At 34.4% G+C, this 7918-nt stretch overlaps 1 protein-coding gene across 4 annotated transcripts in view; it reads left to right on the top strand.

Moving 5' to 3' along the window:
- The first annotated feature begins 419 nt into the window (after window positions 1–419).
- The window catches only part of LOC115210541 (transcription factor mef2A), a 229993-nt gene continuing 222494 nt past the window's right edge, over window positions 420–7918 (top strand). For 2 of the 4 annotated variants that reach the window (XM_036502277.1, XM_036502275.1), the window contains exon 1: window positions 420–812. The gene's annotated coding sequence lies outside the window, so the exon portion shown is untranslated. Of the gene's footprint in view, window positions 823–7918 lie in introns of all 4 variants that reach the window. The other 2 variants (XM_036502276.1, XM_029779143.2) reach the window with 2 other exon arrangements.

Raw genomic sequence — 7918 nt, 5'->3', positions numbered from 1 at the left:
AATAAAGTACAGCATATAAGCAAAAGAGCTTCCTTTCTTTTCCCTCTCTTTTCTAGTCAACTTTTTGTGTTCAGTTTTTTTTCGATGAACTTTTTTCTTCTTTTCTTCCTTCCTTCATTTACTGCAGTTCCATCGCTTTCTTCTCCCACACTTTATCTCCCATTCGTTTTTTCCTCCTCCCCTAATTTTCAATTTACTCTACTATACTTTCTCCATTCCTTCTCTTTCTAACACTCTGCTAACTTACGCTTTCATTCCTCCCCTTTCTCTCTCTCCCTTTCTTTCTCTTTTTAACTTACTTTTTTTTTCCATCTTTCTCTCTCTCTTTCTAACTTAGTCTTTCCCTTCTCCTCTTCCCCTCTGTTGTTAACCCAAACGTTCTGCCTTCCTCTTCCTCGCTCGCTTAGTAACTTCCTCTCTCTTTCTTACTTAGTATTTCTACCTCCCACTTCCTTTCTTGTTCTTTACCAAGTCTTGCTGTCTCCCTCTTCTCCTTTTTTTCTGTTTATCAGTCTGTTTTGCTCTCTCTCTCTCTTACTCTTTCTTTCCGCCTCAACCCATCTCTTTCTAACTTACCTTTTCTCTCACTCTCTTACCTCATTCTTTAGTAGTTCTCCCTAGCACTCTTCCTCTCGCTGTTTAGCTTAGTCTTTCGTTCATCCCAACTCCCCCTCTCTTGTCCGGCCTGTATCGCTGTCTTTTCCATTTCTGAGTTTTCACGTTTGCCTAGGATAAGTTTTTTTTTATATGCTGTCTCATCTGGATGTTTCGCCTAGGACGGGAGTGATATATTATTACATTGGAGGAAGCAGGTAAACTAAAGTAATTTTGCCTTCATTTTTGTTTTCTCCTTTCTATTATTATTATTTTATTTTTATAATATCAACACCGGGTCCCATCTTCAATACATTCTTTGTATTTATTTTGGGAACTGTTGTTGTTATTGGTTATAATCATGACAACAACAATAACAATCCTACCACGACCTCCACAACCACCACCACCATCATCATCATCGTCATCACAATTATAAGCAATAATTAATTAAAAATACGATGACAAGTCGACGCGGGAGACGTTTTCATACACACGGTTACTTCGCCTGCTAGAAATAGCAGCCGTATTTCCACCCGAATCGTAACCAGTTTACTATCTTGAAATAAAAGGAAAAGAAACGGAAACTTTATAGGATGTAATTTCTGTGGTGCACCTCTCTGTTTCTAGAGAAACGATAAGAGGTGATAGTCACACTGCTCTCATGTTTTTGGATCATAGGTCACATCTCGATCAGGTCTACTAACATCGGTCTAAAACAACACAATAATATACCTTTATATATATATATATATATATATATATATATATATATATATAAGCGGACTCTCGCAATAGCAGTTACCACACACATACATACATACTACATACATACATATTATATATATAATATATTATATATATATATATATTACCCTTGTCCCCTTCGTTACCGCTTGTTTACTCTCGAATTCCTCAAAATTATTTTTTGAAAAAATAAACGTCTTCTGATATTTGCATAAAATGTTGATAAATGAACTCGAAACTTTTGTCTACGCTTCTTAAGATGATTTTTATCGTCTCCCAACTTCATATCTAATTCTTGAATTTTCTTTTTTAGTCCATTTGCAGTGTTCTTGTGTGTAAAGAGATCAATGTATATTTTTTTTATTTAGTATATATATGAATACTAATACTCACTCGCGCATATATATATATATATCTATATGAATATATTGCTCTACCTAAATTTATCTCTGTTAATCTATATTTTCATATATCTGTTTTCTATACATCATCTCATGTGTTTAGTTGTCTTTCTATATGTCTATCTTTTTCTGTCTGATAATGTATATACTTCATTATACCTGTTCCTATATTTACTTGTTCTACTATTAAATGATTTCATAAGAAGAATCAGTGGAGCAACGGATGGAATGTCTTCCATTAGTTTATGTCGCTTTACGTTCTGAGTTCAAACTCAATTCATTGTCACTTGACACTTCGTATACCCTGGATCGATTAAATAAAGTACGAGTCACGTACTCGGTCGTTATAATAAACTGACCCCCCCGTCCACTCCAATATGTGACCTTGTACCCCTCCTACCTATCTCTCTCTCCCTATATATATATATATAATATATATATATTTATATGTGTGTGTGTGTGAAGTGTTTATATATAGTCAAACTATAGAATTACTATAGTTTTATTCCCTCTCTCTCTCTCTCTCTCTCATCTCATTTTCTCTCACATTTTCACACACACTTGTATACATATATATATATATATATATATATATATATATATATATAAGAGAGAGAGAGAGAGAGAGTGTGTGCAAATGCGTGTGTATGGGTATGTGAAGGCATTAGTCCAGCGTGGCCCCTTGATGGCCCAGACAAATTAAAGAACATGTCACCAGAACGAATGTAGAAAAGCGATGGAATGACTGACCAAATTAGAACGAATAAATTCCAATCTGTATTAAGTACACACACACATATACAGTCCTAGATACATACATAAAGACAGTATAATATAAACATTACAAAACCGAGTCCCTGGCTGTGTGTGTGTATATGTATATATATATATTATATAAGAGAGAGAGAGAGAGAGGAGAATGCGTGTGGTGTAAATATACATGTATAGATGAACTTTATGAAAATTAACGCGTATATATTATTTGCATGCATAATTTGATATAAACATTCCCAAAAGTATGCATGTGTGTAAATTATATCATACACGTATGCATATATATAAGCATAATATGCACATATGTAGATAAATATAGGCACGACACGATTATAAACATTACAACTATATATATATATAGAGAGAGAGAGTTGTAATGTTTATATTTTCTTCTTTTGTATCCCCGAGATTTATCCGTTTGGTAGAATCTTGACCCTCTAAAATTCCTTCACTCACATCTAACAACTCTTGTACTGGTTATAACCACAGTTGATGATGGTTATTGTGAGTGAATTCTTCCTTTCACTGAAAAACTTCCTAACCAAAATAATTTTACCCCCTCGCCCGAATAATTTCTACTACTCCTATTTGTACATGACTTTACTGCAGTACTTCTCTCATTTCTCTCCCACCCCGCATTTTTTTTTACCCTTAATACTTTATTCAACATTTTTTTTCTGCATGGACATTTAAATTCTCATGAGGTGGGAGGGACAACGAGGCGAACGAAGGCGGGAGATGTCTGCCGCGACCCTGTCTCTCTCCTGCTTATTTGCCATTCAGGATAAGGTCTTGTTATTGCTTAAAAGCTCCAGGTTAACTCTTGATCGACCACTCAGTAGACCTATATTCACTGCTGATTGAAAGCGTTCTAGCCGTGACCATCACGTGCACTTTGTACTCAACGATCCCGTCATAGAACGCGTTCTTCTCTCCTAAGATTGATTATAAGTGTGTGACTTTCGGGGAATTTGGCTGCTATTTCTTGCAGATCGAGTGACTGAATTTTTGCTTCCTCCTTCGTCTGGTATAGTCTAGTTTGCATGCGAGAGGGAGAGACTGAAACACACTCCCATGCTAACTGCAATCACACCAGTGAACCCTGAATTTTTTGTTTGTCGCAGGCTTCGTCACTAAGTATAAGGCTATGTACAGACTGGCTCTCCAAACACGTGCAATGCAACATCTCGCAAAAACTTACCTGTGTATATTTATATATTAAATGAATTCACATACACACACATCATTGTCCAATTTTTTTTTACGACACACGTACAGATGTGTGGGGATTCAAGTCTGCTAATAGATTTTTTACGGCCTTTAACTTAGAAGCACGTGTTTGTGTTTCACTTGAAGTAATTCAACCTTTCTTCTACTCTTCCCCCCACTCTCTCTCTCTCTCTTGTTAAAAAGTATGATTTGCTGTTGGTGGTGATTGGGAATATTTTTAGACGAAAATGTGCATTATGTTTATATTTAGTAATGTATATAATTCGTATTTAGCGTTGCATATTTCCGTTGTTGTTGATAAACAAATAGAACTTGTTTACTGATTCATGTCAGTCACTGAATATTGTTTTATATGTGATTACACACGCATAAATATGCATTTACACAGTCATATGAACATACTTTCTCATAGATATGCATATGTATATATATTCATACATATGCACACACACACATATATATATTATACATATATATACTAACACGCACACTCGCATACACATAATTGCTTAGTGTGATGATGGCTGGTTCGCGGACTTAATGCAGAAGTTGTAACTATATCCCGAGCGAGTTCGTGACCCATTAATTTTCATAACTTAACGTTTGATTACATTTATCCGTGTGACATTGGATTTTATGTATCGAGAATATTTTAATTCATGTGGCATGCCTACATGTGTCGGCAGCATTGTACCTCCTCCCACCCTACTCCAAGATGCAACATAGTACATCTTTTATTGTATGGAACTCGAAATATACATGATATACAGTATAGTGTTACATATATATTGTAGAGCTTAACACGATTTAATTATTGTTGGTGAATTGAAATATGCATTCATTATATATATATATTCACCGATTGAATCATTGAGAATAGCGATTATTTGAGGATAGAGAAATTAACTTTTTTTTCAAGTCGAAAATGTAAATTGTTAAAGTGCAAAGCGGAATAAATGATTTAATTCCTCTTTGCTCTTTGACCCTATCGATCGATAGGGGGCTTTGAGATATTTCACTTATGATTCTACTTTCTAAAATAAAATATAGAGAAAAAATGTTTACTTTATAAATACAGGAAACTGTTTTATCCATTAATTGTGAAGTCGCTTCGCCTTTTCTTTCCAATACTTGCTCCTGGTTAATTCAATTAGTTATTTATTCAATCGTATCAAACTAGCTTATCTATCTAACATTTAAGTTTGTCACGCATACATTGATATTCAATATTTCACGAATAATCTACCTTACTTTCTGAGCCGTGTCAGCCTACCCTTTCTTTTTTCAAGTTTGTCAAAAGAAGGTCCATTTAATTCTAAACTCCCCTCTCTCTTTTTAAGGAAAAAGCATTTATTTTATTTTCACCTCTTTAAACGTCCTTATTTTGGCCCGATTTCCTTATTCGTCACGTTAAAATAATTTATTCCACTTTGCAAACTTTTCCCTTTACTACTTCGCAGGTGCAAACCGTCTCTAAGTACCCTTACTGCTTTAGCATTGATCGAATGAACCTATTGCTGACAGGCGCACCATTTGTGACCATCCAATCTTTTTTTTTGTTGTTTTTTTCAGATATACATTATTATATTGCTATAGCACCAATAAGTATTTTTTTAAGCATTACATTATCCTATGTTTCTTTTAAAAAATGGTTTGATGTGATTTGCGAGCTATTTCTGGCAGTTTGAACGCCAATGCATAGATCTCCTCCTCTTCACATGTTTGTTTGTGTTGGATATCGAAGCACATAAAGCTATAAACAATAGCATATAAATAATAGGCTGAAAAACCCTTTTGGATTGGAGAAGTCGAAGGCTGCCCGTTATATCCTTACTTGTTCAAACAAGCAGAATATGAGAAATGAAGTTTTAAAAAATGCGGAGTGGATACATGAAATGAAGATTTATATAAATTTCAAAATATTTTCTGTGAAATTTTCAACTTAATTTATGTTTGTGTCTATGCGTATGTGTGTGCATATAAACGTTTTGTATGTATGTGTGTACATATATATTTGTGTGTATTTGTGTTCATTATAGTTGATCCGATACCAGTTTGCCTGTCTATTCTTTTGTAACTGTATCTAATTTGACACTTTAAGCGTATTTGAATCGAATAATTTTTCCAAATGTTAAAACTGTTGAACATCAACGATATGACAAGCTTTTCACTTGATATCAAATATTCTCACCCACCCCAACTCTCAGTAACTAACTCTTAACTGAAACTCATCACTCGCATTGCGCAGCTCTAACAAACTAATAGGAAAGGAGGGCTACGAAGATGTTGGTGACTCGTCAGCCCTTTCCTTCCAGATTCTTCATTCCTTCACATATTTGATGATTTCTGGTGCCTTTCATATATTTGTTTGCTTATTTATATCTTTTATATTTTACTTGTTTCAGTGATTAGATTTGCGGCCATGCTTAGGGCACCGCATTCAAGGGTAGGTTTAATTGTCAGAATCGATTCTCAAATTCCCCCAATCTTTTCCAGTAGTCAGTGGATCCCCTCCTCGTCCTGTTTTGTCATTTCATGTTGTTTTATGTAAGCCCTTGTGGCTAATAAGAAAATTATTATTATTAAGGCGGCGAGCTGGCAGAAACGTTAGCGCGCCGGGCGAAATGCTTAGCGGTATTTCGTCTGTCGATACGTTCTGAGTTCAAATTCCGCCGAGGTCGACTTTGCCTTTCATCCTTTCGGGGTCGATTAAATAAGTACCAGTTACGCACTGGGGTCGATATAATCGATTTAATCCGTTTGTCTGTCCCCTCTGTGTGTAGCCTCTTGTGGGCAGTAAAGAAATAAGAATCGTTAGCACTCTGATCAGAATGCTTAGCGGCATGTCCGTCTGCACGTTCTGAGTTCAAATTCCACCGAGGTCGACTTTGCCATTCATTCTTTCGGGGTTCGATAAATGAAGTACCAGTGACACTGGAGATCAATGTGATCGACTAGTCCCCTTTCCTCTAAATTTTAGGCCTTGTGCCTTTAATAGAAAGAATTATTGTTATTATTATTATTATTGTCATCATCGTCATACGATTTGCTTTATTTCCCCTCATATAAACCACGTTTTCGTAATAAGTCTCTCCGTTCATTTGACATTTATCCCAACTCATTTGTAGTTACCATTTGCATGTCTTGACACCTATATACATACATGCATGAATACGTATATATACATACATACATACATACATTCCCTAACACACATACAACACCCTGAAATGTATACAAACACACACATATGTATATTATAATATATATATAATATATTATGTATGTATGTATGTAATGTAATATAACATACATTATGTATAGGATATATATCTTATATACGTAATCTAATGTATATATATATATATATATAGATGTATGTCCTCCGATATATACCTGTATATGCATACACACACTCGCCCGTCAAATATGTTTATATAAACGTTCTCGTTATTTTGTTTTGTTATGATTTTCGTATTTCATTACTTTTTTTAAATGTCTACTTTTTTTCACTTGGCTTTTCTTTTTATTTCATTGAATCTATTAAATAAATAAAAGTACGTGTTTTTTTTTTTTCATAGACACCCACCCCCACCATTGCGTAAAACTAGAAAATCCAATTTCTTCATGAAATTGGAGAACCGACCTAGTTTTTTCAGTCGAAAACCCTAAAAAATGTTTGCTTGGAAACTCAAGTGAAATAGCATGGCAGGGTTGGTTGGTTGGTTAAATTCAGTTTCGGTTATGAAGGCTTCGCTGGCACGTTTTTTATATATATACTGTATGTGTTGTTTTATGTATGTGTGTGTGTGTGAGAGAGAGAGAGAGAAATTGTGTGTGCGTGCATGTGTTTCTGCACGCTCACACACAGATTTCTCTTCGTCTTAAGATTTCATTTAACTTCCTCACTATATATATATATATATATATATATATATATAATATATATATATATCCATACACACATGTTTATATATAATATATGTTTTGTATGTTTGTGTTTAAAGTTTAAATTTTTAGATAGACAGCTAGATATACCCGACCTGTCTGTCTCTATATGTATATGTGTATATATACATTACACACACACACACACACACATTCTGTATATATGTACAGAAGATTTCTATTACTCCGTTTTATTTCTATAGCTATATATGGATTTTTTTTTT

The sequence above is a fragment of the Octopus sinensis genome, linkage group LG4 (genome assembly GCF_006345805.1).
Source record: "Octopus sinensis linkage group LG4, ASM634580v1, whole genome shotgun sequence".
Classification (NCBI taxonomy): Eukaryota; Metazoa; Mollusca; class Cephalopoda; order Octopoda; family Octopodidae; genus Octopus; species Octopus sinensis.
This window is presented reverse-complemented; position numbering and strand designations above follow the sequence as displayed.